The following is an 18058-nucleotide window of genomic DNA, read 5'->3' as shown; positions in this document are numbered from 1 at the left end:
GGGAGAGAAAATGAAAGTTAGAAAAAATATTTAAAGGTAAAATTATACACAAAATGGTTAATTTTGGTTCCTTGAATATCTTTCTTTTGTTTTTCTCTCAATTATACAAAAATTGAACATAATAGTTTTTTAATTTGAATTTTTCAGTTGATACATTTTTGTTTTGTATTTCTGATACTATATAAGTTTATTCTAAACATAATATTTTAAAAACTTTATGAACTATATATAGAAAATTCAAACAAGTTCTTCTTTTCTTATTGCATTCAATTTCTTTTTTTTGTTTTAAGTTAAACAAGTTATTATTACTAACAATTAACTAATTTATATTAATTAAAAATATTATTTATGATTTTATATTCACACAACGTTAAAATAATGTTGACATAAAAAATAAAAAGATTTATATTTGATGCATTGTTAGGCCATCAAAATGTGACACTTCATTAATAAGGTAAAATTAAATTCATTAAAAATTTAAAACTTGTTATGAAAAATAACTTAAAAGAATAAATAAAGATAACTGAAAGAACAATAAAGAGAAGAAAGAAAGTATTTAGGGGAATAAAAGAGATCTTATTGAAGTGTGTTTACAAATAAACTGAAAAGGCCTATTTATAGGCAAATAACCCCCTTATCTTGATAGAATTTACAAGATGAAGATAACACTTAGAGATTAGATGGATTAAATCCTAATCCAATTTAATTTACATCAAATCTAGATATAGATAGAATAAATGGTTATTTACAAAAATATCCATAACACTCTCCCTTAAATATCCATTATATTAAAAATATGCCTCGTTAAATCCTTATAAGGAAAAAAAAAAAACCTCATGGGAAAAAAATCTGAGTGAAGGAAAAAGAATACATAATTCTTTTTAAGAATACGCTTATGAAATATTACCCTATTAAAAATCTTATCAAGAAAAACCTAATGAGAAAAACCTTGATGAAGGAAAAGAGTACAGTGCGTATGTTCCTCCCCTTGACAACTGCATTATTTAAGATTTTTAAAACGGCGCATCCCAATCTTTTGTACCAACTTTTCGAATATTGTAGTAGGAAGGGCTTTAGTAAACAAATCTGCTAGATTGTCACTTGAACGAATTTGTTGAACACTAATATCACCTTTTTCTTGAAGGTCATGAGTGAAGAAGAATTTTGGTGAAATATGTTTTGTTCGATTGCCTTTAATGTATCCTTCCTTTAACTGTACTATGCAAGTAGTATTATCATCGTATAATGTTGTTAGAATTTCTTTTTTGGTTGATAAATCACACATTTCTCGAATATATTGAGTTACAAATTTTAATCAGACACATTCATGACTTGCCTCATGAATTGCTAAAATTTCTGCATGGTTAGAAGAAGTAGCAACTATAGTTTGCTTTACAGAACGCCATGAAATAGTCGTACCTCTATATGTGAATAAATAACTTGTTTGAGATCGAGTTTTATGTGGATCTGATAAATATCCTGCATCTGCATAACCAATTAAATCTGATTTTAATGCATTTGAATAATATAAGCCCATATCCATTGTTCCTCGAAGATATTGAAGTATATGTTTAATTCCATTCCAATGTCTTCGAGTTGGAGAATAACTATATCTTGCTAATAAATTCACAGCAAATGAAATATCAGGTCGTGTATTGCTAGCAAGATATATTAATGCTCCAATTGCACTAAGACACAGTACTTTAGGACCAAGAAGTTTTTCATTATCCTCACGAGATCGGAAATGGTCTTTTTTCACATCTAATGATCTTACAACTATTGGTGAACTCAATGGATGTGCTTTGTCTATATAAAATTGTTTTAGCACTTTCACTTCATAATTAGATTGATGGACAAAAATTCCATTTGTTAAGTGTTCAATCTAAAGACCAAAACAAAACTTTGTTTTTCCAAGGTCTTTCATCTCAAATTATTTTTTTAAATAATCCACGGCTTTTGATAACTCTTCAGGAGTTTCAATAATGTTTAGATCATCAACATAAACAGCAATTATCACAAATTCATATCTGAATCTTTTTATAAAAACACATGGGCACATTAAATCATTTTTATAGCCTTCTTTTGACAAATATTCACTAAGGCGATTATACCACATGCGTCCGAATTGTTTTAATCCGTATAAATATTTATTTAATTTAATCGAATAAATCTTCCAAGATTTTAAATTTTGTGCTTCAGGAACCTTAAATCCTTTAGGGATTTTCATATAGATATCATTATCAAGTGAGCCGTATAAATAGGCTGTAACTACATCCATCAAACGCATTTCAAGCTTTTCATGTATTGCCAGACTAATTAAATATAGAAATGTAATTGCATCCATCACAGGAGAATATGTCTTTTCATAATCAATATCAAGCTTTTAGGTAAAACCTTGTGCGAAAAGTTGTGCTTTATATCTCACAATCTCATCTTTCTCATTTCGATTCCACACAAATACCCATTTATATCTCATTGGTTTTACACCATTTGACATACGGATTACAGGTCCAAAAACTTTACGTTTTGCAAGTGAATTTAATTCTACTTTGATTGTGTCTTTCCACATTGGCCAATCATTTCTATATCTACATTCTTCAATAGATAAAGGCTCAAGATCCTCATTTTCTTTCATAATATTGAGCGCTACATTATATGCAAAAATATCATCGACATTTATTTCATTTTGGTTCCATCTTTTTCTCGTCATGACATAATTTATTGAGATATCTTTATTTTCACTTATTTCAAGTACCTGAATTTCTTTTGAAATTATGTCAAGGGTCTCTTCTGGAGTTTTTGTTTCTTCTTCTTGACCATCTTGAATATTTGCTCCTTTTCTTTTTCGAGGATTTTTATCTTTGGAACTGCTTGGTCTTCCACACTTTATGGCGTGTCTTAGACTCATTAGCAACAACAGATTGTCCTACATCAATTCTGATTAGAGCATTTGTAGCTGGTATATGAGATTTAGTTACTCTTTGTAGGTTAGTAAATGCGTCTGGTAACTGATTTACTATATTTTGTAAATTAATTATCTTTTAAATTTCTTGTTCACATTGATTTGTGCGAAGATCAAAACTAGATAATGATAATGTATTACAAGATATTTTCTTTTTCAGCTGCTTATTTTCTCCCTCTAATATTGGAAAAATTGTTTCATCAAAATGACAATCAACAAACCTTGCAGTGAATAAATTTCTTGTTGAGGGTTCTAGATATTTAATTATAGATGGATATTCATATCCAACATATATTCCTAACCTCCTTTGAGGACCCATCTTTATGCGTTGTGGTGGAGCAATTAGAACATATACCGCACATCCAAAAATTCTTAGATGGGAAATATTTGGTTCCTGACCATAAACTAATTGTATAGGAGAGAATTTATGATAACTTATTGGCCTGATGTGTACAAGTGCTGCTGCATGCAAAATGGCATGTCCCTAAGCAGAAATTGGGAGTTTGGATTTCATAAGTAATGGCCTTACAATTAGTTTAAGGCGTTTGATAAACGATTCTGCTAGACCATTTTGTGTATGAACATGGCTAACAGATTGTTCAACATTCATTCCAATAGACATGCAATATCCATTAAAAGCTTGAGACGTAAATTCACCAGCATTGTCAAGGCGAATTGTCTTGATTGCATAATTAGAAAAATGTGCTCGCAAACGAATTATTTGTGCAAGTAATCTTGCAAATGCCAAATTGCGAGTTGATAACAAGCACACATGTGACCATCTTGTTGATGCATCAATTAAAACCATAAAATATCTTAATGGTCCACATGATGGATGTATGGGTCCACATATATCACCCTAAATACGTTCCAAAAACATAGGGGATTCAATCCCAACTTTTGTTGGTGATGGTCTTATAATTAATTTATCTTGAGAGCATACAGCACATGAGAATTCATTAGATTGAAAAATCTTTTGGTTTTTCAATGGATGACCATATAAATTTTCAATAATTTTTCGCATCATTATTGATCCAGAATGGCCTAACCGATCATGCCAAACATTAAAATTACCAGTAAACTTCTGGTTTACATAAGTTTCAATCATTTTAATTTTTGTGTAGTACATTTCAAAGGACAAAGCTATTAATTTTTTCAATACACATTTTTTACCCAATATAATAGATGTAATATAAAGATATTCAGTGTTTTTTTTCATTTGTTGTCTCAATATGATATCCACTCAAACGAATATCTTTAAAACTTAATAAGTTTCTTTGAGACCGTGTAGAAAATAATGCATCTTTTATTATGAACTTTGTTCCTCCAAGTAGTGAAATATTGACTCTTCCAAAGCCTTCAATTAATCTTGTACTACCAGATATTGTATTGACATTAGCTTATTCCATTGTCAAGTGGGAAAAAATATTTCTTGTCTTTAAATATAGTGTGCGTTGTAGCACTATCTATTAGACAAATATCTTCATCATTGATCGTGAATCTAACCAGATGAATATCCATATTTTCTTCAAGAAAATAAAATATATATAGTAAGAAACTTATATAATAGAACATTAAATATAAACTGTGTTATTAAAATACAAAAAAAAATCTTCCTAATAGATATATTAAAACACATTAACTTCTTAATAGAATTATACTAAACATACCAAGTTTCTAATAGAGTTGTACTTGTCGTAACGTGCGAGTCCGGGAACTCGACCGCCAGACGCGGGCGAAAATTAAATCGTTTAAGAGTCGCCACCAATCTTTTTTATCTAAGGTGTGATTGGTCACCTATTAATCTGATTCTAATCGACGAAGTTCTAAATTAATTTTAGGTTCGTCGAAAGAACGAGAACTGGTCCACATTTTTAGAGATGGGTTCGGGAGTGCGGTTATGCACGGAGAAGGGTTAGCACCTCCGTGGCGCCCGTTCCACGAATGGTACCATTTAATATTAAGTTATCTTAATATAGCCTACTTTTAATTTAATCCCTACTTATTAATTAAATTTTTATTAAATTGACTGACTGAGAGTTTTTATTTGATTTTACGTATGCACATGATGCAAGCGTAAAATGATGTCATGACTTGTTTATTTTAAATAATGGAGTCGGTAATCTTTTATTGGAAAATCATTCGAAGACCATCCCAACACTTTGGTGAAGTCTAGAAATTTTTCTCACCTAGAGATATCTCCGGAAGAACTAGTCTCTACAAACTCCTCGGGAAAATTCCATCATCGGGATTCCCGCACCATTTATAAGATAAATGTGACGTGCTATGACAGGATAAAATGTTGTCTACATGCACGCGTTTATTGAATTAGGTGGTTCATAATTCACCCAACTATGTATTTAAATTTATCACCTTATTTATATATTTATTTTGTCATTTTTTTCATGAATTATTTATTTATTTTTTTATTATTATTATTTTTTGTTTTTTTTTATTTAGATCCATATCTTTTAATTAACATTGTTGATTAGCGTTTAACTTGATTATATAACTTATAAAATAAACAATTAATTAATTTTTTCAAATGATTAAATTAACTTTATTTAGTAATATTTATTTAAGCTAATTAACTAATTTAAGTTTGGATGCAACATTATGTAAATTTATTTTTTTTAACAATGACTATTTGACTTAATGGGTATTGGAGTTTAGAGTTCGGATTTATCCCGACGTTTCGGTGAAAATCCGTCTCAAACTTCGCACCCAAAAAAAATCCACTTAAAAGAGGCAACTTTTTGCCTTTCTTAAATGGAATTTCTCAAACAATCATCTCATTTTTTTTATAGTTTTTTATATTTGTATCATGTCGTTGTTTTTTATTTTTATTTTTTGTTTATATATATATATATTATATTTACAAGTATCTAAATATGAATATTGATCCCAATTATATATATATATATACTATTACAACCATTGTCATCTTTTTAGTATTTTTTTTTATATTTTTTCGAATATTTGTTTATATCTATTTTTTATCAAATATTTACACATATTTACATTTACCACTTTATATTTTGTTGTTATTTTTCTACTTTGAAATATCACATAATCTCTACATAATATATTTTTTATCTTAATTAAATTATCATTATGCTCCTAATAATATGTCTTTAACATAAATAATTAAGCCACCACAATGAATAAAAATAAAAAATATTAAAGTAAAAAGGCATGCAAGTTAGATCTTACCTTGTGTAGGTTTAGATTAGCTCAAAAAGGACAAAACTATGTGGGCCAAGGCAAGCCACCAAAGGTACAACAATATACAAAAATTTCTCCAAACAATACTGTGAGGAGCCCCCCACCTCCTTTCTCCTTTTTCTTTTTTCTTTTTTCTTTCTTTCTTTCCTTTCCTTTCTCTTTCTTCTTTCTTTCTTTCTTTCTCTCCTAGCCACTCCCCCCATTTTTCTCTCTTTCTTTTTCTTTTCTCTTTCTTCTCATTTCTTTCCCCCGCTGCCCTCTCCTTTCTTTTTCCTCTTTCTTTCTTCCTCCTTCTCTTTCTCTTCTTTCTCCCTGCCGGCGTCGCACTCTTCTCCTCTTCTCTCTCCATCTTCTTTTTTTTTTTCTTTTTGCTCTGTTTTTTTTTTTTTATGTTTGATTGTGGTTTTTGTTTTGGGTTAATCGTTGTGTTTTTGTTGTTTGAGTGTTTTTTGTTTTTTTGGTGGATGGATCTTTTTCTATTGTGGCTAAGGTAGCTTGTTGCTGGTAGATTTTTTTGATCTGTGGTTCTTCCCTTTTTTGGTTTTGCAGGTTTCTTTTTAACAGCTGGGTTGTCCAAAAATTTGGACAACCCGGCAATGGGGTTCTGGCACCAATGAGTTAGTGGCCAAAGCCCCATCACGCATGGTGGTTGGGGAAGGGATGGCTGGGCGTACACCTAGCCATACCTCTCTTCTTTTTTTTCTTTTTTATTATTTTCTTTATTTATATTTTTTTATATTTTATTTTATTTTATTTTAATTTTAATTTTTTATTTATTTTTTAGGTGTCTACAGTTGCCCCTCTTTGTACATTCTTGAGAATCAAGAATAGTGCAAAGACGTAAATACCGCATTTGACTTATCTCGAAGCCTGTTGATTTAATCAATTTGATCTAGGCTCGACTTATCTCAAAATAAGTTCGATTGAAATTTCTAGACTTGATCTAAGTTTGACCCATATTAGAACAAATTCAATTAAAATTCCTAGACTTAATCTAAGCTCGACCTATCTCACAACAGGTTCGATTTAAACAAAATTAAAATTCCTAGATTTAATCTAGGCTCAACTTATCTCACAACAGGTTTGATTTAAAATTGAAATTTCTAGACTTAATCTAGGCTCGGCCTATCTCAAAACAGGTTCGATTTAAACAAAATTGAAATTCCTAAACTTAATTTAGGCTCAACCTATCTCAGAACAGGTTCGATTTAAACAATTAAAATTTCTAGACTTAATCTAGGCTTGACTTATCTCACAACAGGTTCGATTTAAACAAAATTGAAATTCTTAAACTAAATTTAGGCTCGACCTAACAGGTTTGATTTAAACAAAATTAAAATTCTTAGACTTAATCTTGGCTCGACCTATCTCACAACAGGTTTGATTTAAACAAAATTAAAATTCCTAGACTTAATCTAGGCTCGACCTATCTCACAACAGGTTCGATTTAAACAATTGAAATTTCTAGACTTAATCTAGGCTCGACCTATCTCACAACAGGTTCGATTTAAACAAAATTAAAATTCCTAGACTTAATCTAAGTTCGACTTATCTCACAACAGGTTCGATTTAAACAATTGAAATTTTTAGACTTAATCTAGGCTCGACCTATCTCACAACAGGTTCGATTTAAAACAAAATTGAAATTCTTAAACTAAATTTAAGCTCGACCTATCTCATAACAGGTTTGATTTAAACAAAATTAAAATTTCTAGACTTGATCTAGGCTCGACCTATCTCACAACAGGTTCGATTTAAACAATATTAAAATTTCTAAACTTAATCTAGGCTCGACCTATCTCACAACAGGTTCGATTTAATTCTTTAATGCTAACTTAATTGGATTAACATGAAATGAAAAACTCAAATCCTTCCATCAAAGTTTTACAATCTCAACACTTTAGGTCGAGTGACTTTATACCTTCGACGTTTGGGACATGAATTAATTTTGATTCTTGTCGAATGCATGGCTAGGCATGTATGCATGATTGACATGATAGAATGATTTTCATGTTTGTGATTCATTAAGGTTCCAAGACACTTCTCTTGTTTCATCCGATTTTTCACTGCAACTTTCGATCTTCTTTGCCTATTTTCTTTCCTCCTGGAGAATTCAGGTAACTCCAGATTTTCCCTAAGTACCATCTCTTTTGACATCTGACTTTGCCTTAGGTTCAAGGCTCTACCATTCTCTTTTTTCATCATTAAGTCTTTTGCTAAACAATGAGTGTAATTTCTTGCTTAATTAGTTTATTTCTTTTACCAATCATCATTCATTTCTATGACAATCACTATGTGAATCATGGGATGGTAAATAACGAAAGGGTTAAAATAAAGAGGCGAAAGAGAATTTCATATATGAGAAATCAAATAATTCAAGGCAAAAAGAATTTACAGGGCAAACATTATATCTTTAAGTAATGAACACTCAGACCACTAAGAGAAAACAATCTAATATTCGACTTCAAGAATTGTCCTTGTTTGATGCTTTGAGCAAATCTGTAGGTTGCAGACTCCCTAGCTTCCCCTATTTTGTGAAATTGTGGAGCTCCATTCATGGTGTATTTCTACCTCAATCTTGTGTTCTCTTTAGGCTGACATCTTCAAATTCCATTCTAACTTCCTGCTTTTCGACCTCAAGCCGCCCTTTTCGGGTTTTCAGCATGAGCCTCCTCCTTTAGGTACGAGCTACCCTTTTCGGGTTTTTAGCACGAACCCCTTCCAATTTTTTTTAAGCATAGTATTTCTTCATCGCATCCGCATTTATCTGATTAGGCAGATCTCCCCCATCCATGTCAGCCAAAATTAAAGCTCTTCCTGAAAAAGCCTTTTTTACCACATATGGCCCTTCCCAATTCGGCATCCACTTTCCCCGAAAATCAGTTTGATTAGGGAGTATTCTCTTTAGAACTAACTCTCATTCTCGAAATTGCTTAGGACGAACTTTTTTCTCGTATGCTCGCATCATCCTTCGTTGGTACATCTGGCCATGACAAAGAGCCGTAAGCCTTTTCTCCTCAATCAGATTTAACTGTTCGTAGCGGGAGTGGACCCACTCAGCATCTTCCAATTTTGTTTCCATCAACACCCTCAATGATGGGATTTCTACTTCAACAGGTAGAACTGCTTCTGTATCGTACACTAATGAGTACGAAGTTACCTAGGTGGAGGTACGCACAGAAGTTCGATATGCATGCAAGGCAAAAGGAAGTTTCTCATGCCAGTCTTTATAAACTTCAGTCATCTTTTCGACAATCTTTTTGATGTTTTTGTTGGCTACCTCTACCGCTCGTTCATCTTCGGACGGTAAGTTGTCGAGTTATGATGCTTGATCTTGAATTTAGTGCAAACATCCTTCACTATCACACTATTCAAATTGCTTGCATTATCAGTAATGATCCTTTCTAGAAGCCCATATCGACATATGATCTCCTTTTGGATGAACTTGCACACCACTTTTTGTGTCACGTTGGCATAAGAAGCTGCTTCTACCCATTTTGTGAAATAATCAATGGCCACCAATATGAATCGATGTCCATTAAAGGCTTTCGGCGTAATAAACCCAATCACATCCATTCCCCACATTGAAAATGGCCAAAGTGCATTGAAAACGTGCAACGGGGCTGGTGGAGCATGGATTCTATCAGCGTAAACTTGACACTTGTGGCATTTTCGAACAAAGTTTATGCAGTCTGTTTCCAATGTCAACCAATAATAACTAGCTCTCATAATTTGTCTAGCCAACATATGGCCATTAGCATGAGCTCCACAAGTTCCTTCGTGGACTTCTTTCATTATTTTGTTGGCTTCCGTAACATCCACACATCTCAAGAGTACTTGATCTCGACTCCTTTTGTAGAGCACTTCTCCACTAAGGAAGAAACTCATTGCTAATCTTCTAAGAGTTCGATTGTCATTGTCTGTGGCATTCTCAGGATATGCTTAGTGCTTGATGTATTGCATGATTTCATGATACCACGGCTTACCATCAACCTCTTCCTCAACATTCAAGCAGTGTGTAGAGACTTCACGGACTTCTAAATCAAAAGGGCGTACATCAGCCGCTTCTTTTATTTTGAACATTGCTGCGAGGGTGGCCAAAGCATCAGCAATCTGATTCTCTTCTCGAGGCAAATGGTTGAAGCTGATTTCTTTGAACTGTTTGCTTAATTCTGTAACCAGCTTTTTATATGGAACTAGTTTAGAATCTCTAGTTTCCCATTCACCTCTCATTTGACATATCACCAAAGCCGAATCTCCGTACACATCTATCATGTCAGCTTTCATCTCGATTGCTGCTTGTAATCCCATTACCAACGCTTCATACTCTGCCATATTATTAGCACAATTGAAATTCAATCTCGTTGTGGCTGGATAATACTTTCCATTTGGAGAAATCAACACTGCCCCAATTACATGCCCCAAAGCATTGGATGCTCCATCAAAATACATCTTCCATGGATTAAGTTCATTGGGACCATCATTTTCTATGTGCAAGACGACCATCAAATCTTCATCTGGAAAATCGAAACTTACAGATTCATAATCCTCATTAGCTCAATCTGCAAGGAAATCAACGATGGCACTCCCTTGGATTGATTTTTGGAACACATACACAATATCATACTCAGACAATAGCACTTGCCATCGAGCTATTCTTCCAGACAGGCAAGGTTTTTCAAAAATATACTTGATGGGATCTAATTTTGCCACCAACCATGTTGTGTGATACAACATGTATTGTTGGAGCCTCTAGGCGGTCCATGCTAGCGCACAACACATCTTTTCGAGCGCAGAATATTTGGACTCATACTCCGTGAATTTCTTGCTCAAGTAATATACAACCTGTTCTTTTTTTCCAGTTTCATCATGTTGTCCTAATACACATCCCATAGAATTCCTGTTCACAGTCAAATACAAAATAAGAGGTTTTCCAACCGTCAGTGGCACCGACATCGGTGGATTTGTGAGATATTTTTTGATTTTATCAAAGGCTATTTGACATTCTTCATTCCACTCTCCTGGGTCTCATTTTCGAAGCAGCTTGAAGATTGGATCGCATTTGCAGGTGAGCTGGGATATAAATCGAGCAATGTAATTCAACCTCCCAAAAAATCCTCTCACTTCTTTTTAGGTTTTGGGAGGTGGTAGCTCTTGAATAGCTCGTATTTTATCCGAGTCCACTTCAATTCCTTTTTCACTTACTATGAACCTCAACAATTTCCCAGAAGTTACACAAAAAGTGCATTTTGCAGGATTCAACTTGAGTTGAAACTTTCGCAATCTCTCGAAGAGTTTCTTGAGATTGACAATATGATCCCTTTCTGTATGAGATTTTGCAATCATGTCATCCACATATACCTCTATCTCTTTATGCATCATATCGTGGAACAAAACTACCATTGCCCTTTGGTAGGTGGTGCCTGCATTCTTCAATCCAAATGGCATTACTTTGTAACAAAACGTTCCCCACATGGTTACGAACGTTGTTTTTTCCATATCTTCAGGTGCCATCTTAATCTGATTGTAACCAGAAAAGCCATCCATGAATGAGAACAAAGCATGTTTTGCTCTGTTGTCCACAAGAGTATCAATATGTGGTAAAGGGAAGCTATCCTTCGAACTCGCTCTGTTCAAATCCCTATAATCGACGCACATTTGAACTGTTCCATCCTTCTTAGGAACTGGAACTATATTAGCCACCCATTCAGGATACTTAGCCACCTCTAAGAATCTAGCATCAAATTGCTTTTTTACTTCTTCTTTAATCTTCAGCAACATTTCTGGCTTCATCATTCTCAACTTTTGTTTAATAGGCTTGCAGTCTGATCTCAAAGGCAACTTGTGGACAACAATGTCAATATTAAGACTTGACATGTCCTGATATGACCAAGCAAACACGTCCACATATTCACAGAGCAGTTTTTCTAGCTTCTGCCGTTCATCAGATGACAGCGAGGTGCCAATCTTAACCTCTTTCTTCTCTTCCCCATTTTCGAGGTTAATCATTTCTGTGAGTTCCTGATGAGGTAAAATCTCCTTTTCCTCCTGTTCCAATATTCTCGACAAATCAGGGGGTAAGCCATAATCATCCACCTCCTCTTCATTTTTCAATTCATCAACGTTCAGAATCATCTCAAAATCGATATTCAAATCGTTGTCTAGATTGTCTTCGTGTTCATTATTTAAAGACCTGCAAACAGGTAAAGTTGGACGCGTGTATGGGTAAGTAATTATTGGCTAAAAGAATAGGTGAAAGGAAATATGCAAAAAAATTGATGAATTATGAAACACATTATGCACTGTCATTTATTTGAATGATAAAGGTAACAGAAAGCCCTACTTAAACAAGAAATTACTCTTAACACCCTTGGGATAGGCATTTAGATAAAATTGTTCATTACATTTTTGAAAACTTAAAGATGATGGGCAATTCCGTGGCTATCCAATTGCTTAGCTCCTCTCTTAGCAGTACTGGATACACCATAGGGACCTTCTCGTTAGGTTCTTCATCTTTGATCATATGGATTAATAGCTCATCAAACATCCGTAGAACCTGATTGACCTTTGTTGGTGCTTCGGGATGAATGAAACCTGCAGAGCGAAAAGTCTCATATAAGTGTGGGATTATCTGTTCCCCAAATTCTTCTTCATTTCCCTCAAGTTGAGCCATCCTTTTAATCTTCTTTCGAGTTGCCAGTTTCCTTCTCTCTTCTTTGGTAGGCTTGTACCCAAAACCAAACCTTTCTTCATTCTTTATTGAAGTCAGAAGACGGTTAATTCCTTGTAAATTTTTTCCTAACCCCAAACCGGCACGGCATCCTTTACCCACTGTCTGTTTAACCCTCATTTTAGTTGCTATTGACAAACGAGGAGTCGGTATCACTTCTCTTTCCCCCACATAAGTAGCATTAACAAATTCAAAAGATCTGAAAGAGCATTCTGGGACTTCTTCTGTTGCCTCTACATAGGGAGCAGATGATGGTTGAATAGCCAGTATGTCTTCCTCCGCAGATACACTTATCAGTTGGCCCTCAGCTATGAATTTAACTTTTTGATGAAGGGAATATGGTATGGCTCCCGCCATATGAATCCATGGACGCCCTAACAAGCAATTGTATGACGGGGCAATGTCCATGACTTGAAATTGGACCTAAAAAATGCAAGGCCAATTTTTATCGGTAGTTCAATGTCCCCTACCACCTCCCTTGTGGTCCCGTCGAAGGCCCTTACAACCATGCGACTGGTTCTCATATAAGACACATCTACTGGCAACTTGGTTAAAGTAGAGCGAGGCATGACATTTAATGCTGAACCATTGTCGACCAAGACCCTAGGTACGGCATGGTCCTTGCATTTGATGGTAATATGCAGAGCTTTGTTACTTCCTCGACCACCCGATGGGATTTCTTCATCATTAAAGGCAATGAAGTTCCCCACTATAATGTTCCCCACAATGTGATCTAACTTTTCCACTAATATATCTTGTGACACATAAGCTTGGTTTAAGACTTTAAGCAGTGCGTTCCTGTGTGCTTCCAAATTCAAAAGCAAGGACAACAGTGAGATGCGAGCATGCATTTTGGTTAATTGTTCTACCACACTGTATTCACTGTGTTTGATAAACTTAAGAAATTCACCCGCTTCTTTCTCGGTAATAGGATTTTTGACCTCATTGTTCGGAGCAACTACAGATTCGACAACTTGATCCTTGAAAAAGGTATCTGCTTTCTTCAGGCCTCCCTCTCCCTGTGCAGGTTTCCCTTTTCTAACTCTTTCCGCTATCTCAGGGGAATAACATCGCCCACTTCGCGTTATACCCCCCACACCAGTTAGATCTTCAAAAGATGTTTGGGGGGCGAATGAAGCTGTGCCCAAAATATTACACTCATAATTCCATGGGACAGCCTTATCTCTCTTGTAAGGGAACGGGCTGGGAACTTCGATGGTAATACCACTTTTGATCATGGTAGGGGATGTATCATTCATAGGGCTCTTGTTTTCTTCATAGAAGATGGTGAGAGGTTTAGGTTTGTTCACCCCGAATGAACTTGATGCCACTTCAGGTGGGGTGTCTCCATTTATGGTTCTGACCAAATTCTCTTTGGCTTCTTCATAAAACTCAATTACCGATGAATCCATCAATTCTTGCAACTTACAACGAAAGCTATCACAATTTTGAATGGAATGCCCAATTACCCCTGTATGAAATTTGCAAGAATAAGCGAGATCATGCCTCAATTCCTTTGTGTCAATTGATTCTGGAGTGATGGTATTTATCTTGGACAACACCTCAAACACTTTATCCATTCGCGTTTGAATCTCATCAATACTTTTTTTCACCCTTCGCATCATCTCTTCATGTATGGCATTCACTGTCGGTCTTCCATGATTAGGTAAAGGATTCCCATAAACACTTGAACTGTCTTTTTTGACAAAATTTAAAAGTCCTGCTTTAATGAGCACTTGGACTTTATGTTTTAAAGCAGTACAATTCTCAATGGAGTGCCCTTGAATTCTAAAATGGTAATCACAATGTGCATTCCGGTCATACCATTTCGGGAAAGGTGGTTGGAGTGGTTCTAAAGGGGTTCGAGCAAAGAGTCAATTTTCTATGAGTTATGGCAGCAATGTAGTGTAAGGGACTGGAATAAGATCAAACTTTGATTTTTCTAGGATAGTTTTAGGTCCTCTTTGACTATGACCAGAATTATTGGTTGAAGCTACCAGTCTTGCTGGTGGAGTTTGTGGAAGAACATTGGTCTGAAACGTTGGTTGCGGGGCAGGTTGGTACACATATGGGTTTTGTGTGATGTTGCCTATGTTCGGATAGAAGGGTTGGTATGGGGGGTACGGGTAATATGGGTTAAAGTTGTGGGCTTGTTGGCTGTCGTGATCGACTGCTTGCACATCCCCTTCTTTTTTCTTGGGCGCATTCCCTTTCTTTGAGCTGACAACTTCATGCCCTTCAAATTTTCTACTTTTGATAGCTCCTTCTATTATTTCTCCTGATAAGACCAAATCTGTAAAGTTTTTCGTGGCATTGCCGATCTAGCGCTCATAGAATGGAGCTCGGAGTGTGTTTATGAACAACACAGTCATCTCTTTATCAGTGAGACGTGGCTGAACTTGCGCTGCTGTATCTCTCCACCTTTGGGCATATTCCTTGAAGTTCTCGCTTTGCTTCTTTTTCATAGTCTACAATGACAACCGATCAGGAGCTAATTCAGCCACATGCTTGTATTGGGCTATGAAGGCTCTTGCTAAGTCTTTCCAAGTCTTAATACGATTTTGATCTAGCTGTACGTACCACCAAGCAGTTGACCCAGTCAAGCTGTCTTGGAAAAAATGGATCAGTAACTTATCATCGTGAGACTGTGCAGCCATCTTCCAACAATACATGGTAATATGTGCCATAGGACACTTTGTTCCATCATATTTTTCAAATTTCGGAACCTTGAACTTGGCAGGGATCAATACATCCGGCACTAAGCATAGCTCGGTTGCGTCCATGGTACCAAACCTATCGACTCCTTCGATAGCACGAAGACGCTCTTCCAACAAATCGTACTTTTTTTGGTCTTTTTCATTTTCTCCTATTTGTAACGAGTCTTTTCTTAGTTTCTCTTGCTCTTTTGGATCGTCTAAATCTGGGACGTGTATTGGTTCAGCAGGATTTATCCCAGAATATGGCCCAAATTGCCCATGAGTCAGTTGATGGCCCATCGGGGGTGGTGCATTGTAATAAATGGATGGCATCACTTGAGGGTGGACCCTTAGAGCGGTTTGGGCATGTGGTGGAGTGAACCCTAGGGGATAGGGTGGATCATCCCTTTGGTTTCCACTGTCTTGAGCTGGTGGGTTTTCTGACAGAGTTGGCTCTTCAATCATTCTTTTTCCTTTACTGAAACTTATCATCAATTCCATCATCTTTGCTAACTGTTCTCTCATTTCTTCTTGAGCTCTTTCCATTCTGTCCATTCGCTCTCTTTGTTCTTCTTCCATGACCCTTGCTCGCTGACGCGTATTATGAACACGTTGATCACTTGGCTTAGGTGGTCGAGCTATTTTGGAACCTTATTGTAATCATAAACATGAATTAGATGCATATTCGATGCATGAATGAACCCATTATCTTTATTTTTATATGACAATACTTATTGTCATGAAATCATGATTTATGCATGTATGAATGATTATGTACTAAAAGTATTCGTCACATGACACCCAACAACAAAGTCATCCATTGCATAAGATATTTGTCTTTGATTACAACTCATGAGTCATCTAGAAATATTCACCAATCTTATTATAATGGCTATACACCTCATCTAAATACTTAATCAATTGTTGCTCTTATTTTCCAACTGGAAAGACCTAGCTCCTCAATATGTCCGTTTTCCAAGCCATGCTTCCCGCCTTGTAAGCCACCTCCCTCATTTGCCAAACCAAGTAATCCATCTGGTCATGTTTCTCTGTATAAACTTGTTTGTAAAATTCACCCTACTCTTGAATTCTGGTGCCCTGTTGCTTGATGCGTTCATATTCCTGTTGATAAGTCGTCATGACCCCTTCGAGCTCTTCATACTCCTGTCTTAATAATTGGATGGACTCTTGTTGGAATCGCACTTGACTTCTTAGTCCATCATTGTGTGCTTAAAGTTCATTGCCTCGATTTTCTCTCACTTGTATTTCCCTTTGAAGTTCACTGGTTGTGGCAGAAAACTTACCATTCAGGCTCTCATACTTCCCTTCTATTTTTCGGACCTTCTTTCTTTGTTCAATTACTTCTCTTTTCATTTTCTCACACTCTTTTTAGAGGTCTTCATACCGTTGCTTCCAACTGGCATTTTCAACTTCGAACTTTTTTCAAGCCAACACACTCTCGAGCAAAGCCTCTCGTGGTTCTGGATCAACTGGGCCACGTAGTGCATCTTCTTTCGGATATACCACATCCTTAACTCGTTGGTCATGCCATATCTGATATTCGGTAGTCACTTCATCGGTGTACCTCCCTTGATCAACTCGGCTGGTTTTCTTCCAAGCTTGCTCAATCTCCTCAATCCTTTTCAAAAAACCCGGCTCTCCATAAGCAAACTCCAAAGTATTAAGTCGGTGTGTCATCGGCACAAACTGCTCTGACCCAAATTGTCTTCTCACCATAATTGGGGCGTAACTGATTGCTCCCCATGGCCCCATTAACGGTACCAAAGGTTCATTTCCACATTTGTACAAGACCGGGTGATGCGGCATCCACAGAGCTCTCCATGTTACTTCCACACTCATGAGTTCCCGAAGTCTAAAGATCCATTGCTCCTTAGTCCTATTTTCTGGCCATTCACTCTCACAAAATTCTCTGATAGGGGCGGTTTGCGGATGAAATGGCTTTTTGAACTTATCGACCTTGCATTCAAAGTGACTTACTATCCAGATGGAAAGAAGCTGTGCACATCCCACAAATCGTCCTTCCCCTTTTCTTCGACAGTAATTCAATGATCTGAAAGTTTCCGCTAGAATAGAGGGTGAAGGATTGGCCTTGTTGATGACTTGCTCGAAAAAGTTTATAATTCCGACCTCTATATGTCCCAAGACTTTGGGAAAGATCATTAGCCCGTAAATTCCCAAGGCCATCACAAATTGTCCTTGCTCGGTGTCCCGATGCTTCATGATATAGCTACGTAGAAAACTCCATGGGATACACTCATTGTCCCCTTTTTTCCTTAGGTTCTGATCAACTTCCGCTGGGGTAATACCCATTATCTTGGCTAACTTTTGCTTGTGTCCGGTCTTTTGTCCTCTCCAATATATCTTGTCCGGATTATCAAGATCGATTTGTAGGAAAGCCGAGTACTCTTCGATTGTGGGGACCAT

General features: G+C 35.9%; 1 pseudogene; it reads right to left on the bottom strand.

Moving 5' to 3' along the window:
• Nucleotides 1–8918: 8918 nt before the first annotated feature.
• On the bottom strand, nt 8919–18058 carry LOC148761658 (uncharacterized; annotated as a pseudogene).

This window comes from Theobroma cacao, chromosome 7 (genome assembly GCF_053813885.1).
Source record: "Theobroma cacao isolate CCN51 chromosome 7, ASM5381388v1, whole genome shotgun sequence".
Classification (NCBI taxonomy): domain Eukaryota; kingdom Viridiplantae; phylum Streptophyta; class Magnoliopsida; order Malvales; family Malvaceae; genus Theobroma; species Theobroma cacao.
Note: the sequence above shows the minus strand (reverse complement) of the source record. Positions and strands in the feature narration are given on the sequence as shown.